This window comes from Chrysochloris asiatica, unplaced genomic scaffold, assembly GCF_000296735.1.
Source record: "Chrysochloris asiatica unplaced genomic scaffold, ChrAsi1.0 scaffold00131, whole genome shotgun sequence".
NCBI lineage: Eukaryota > Metazoa > Chordata > Mammalia > Afrosoricida > Chrysochloridae > Chrysochloris > Chrysochloris asiatica.
Window position 1 is genome coordinate 9,613,245 of NW_006408649.1, and position 1,095 is coordinate 9,614,339.

A 1,095-nucleotide genomic window follows, 5' to 3' on the forward strand; every position below is an offset into this window, starting at 1 on the left:
AAAGCCATTTGAACTGCAAGGTTGGCGGTTCAAGCTCACCAGCTGCTCCTTGGAAACCCTATACTGGGTCAGAATCGACTCGACAGCATTTAACAACAACATAGGCAAAATGGACTCCTGGTGTGATGCTTCCAGGTTAATGTGCTGGACTGCAAGGTCAGCTTGAACCACTTGAACCACAATGTCGGTGGTTCAAGCTCACCAGCTGTTCCTCAGAAACCCTATACAGGGTCGCTATGAGTCAGAGCTGACTGACACTTAGCAACAATAACACCATAGGCAAAATATTGAATGATGTAGAAAACACCAAAAGAAGTTAGAAGGTATACACAAAGTCACTATACCAAAAAGTAATAGTAAACGGTCTGTCATTTCAAGAGGTAGTATATGATCAAGAACTGAAGGAAGAAGTCCAAGCTGCACTGGCGGTATTGGCAAAAACAAGGCTCCAGGAATTGATATCTTTCAACAAACTGATGCAGCACTGGAAGTACTCGCTCATCTATGCCAAGAAATTTGAGAGGAAGAGGTCTCTTTTCAGGCCCAACTGGACTATGAGAGCAAACGAGAAGGGAAGGAGGGACATGCACCCCTTTTCCACCCTGGGCCTAGAAGGGTGATCTGGCTGGGCTTCACTGGTCTCATTTTGTCTGCCATTTTCAATTTTCAGAGTCTGTTGACTGTAATCTCGCTGCTTATATGTACTTGTGCTTATATTGAGCCTTGACATCCAGCATCCTGGACAGAAATAACACTGGATTGTTGAGTATATTTTGGAAGCATGCTGGAATTAGTGAACGGGAGGATCCTTGCATTGTAGTATGGTGTGTAGTGATGGCATTCAGTATCCTGTTCATACAGTAGCTTGAAAAAAATGCCAGAATTTAATTGCCATCACATTTTGATATGGAAAATGACTTATCTGAAGAAAATAATAGAAAGACTGGCTAACTCTTTTATCTCTGAACACTGAGTGAGATACATTTCTAGCTGTTGTTCTCCATTTTTGTTATTGGACCACATTGGTCCAATATAAATAATTAAGATGCAACCATTTAATATTCAATAGGTTTAATATGTCTGTAATAATCAACC

The 1,095-nt window shown here is 41.2% G+C and overlaps 1 pseudogene; it reads left to right on the plus strand.

The window, feature by feature from the left end:
* Positions 1-864, plus strand: part of LOC102833044 — a 15,821-nt pseudogene extending 14,957 nt beyond the window's left edge.
* The last annotated feature ends 231 nt before the right edge of the window (positions 865-1,095 follow it).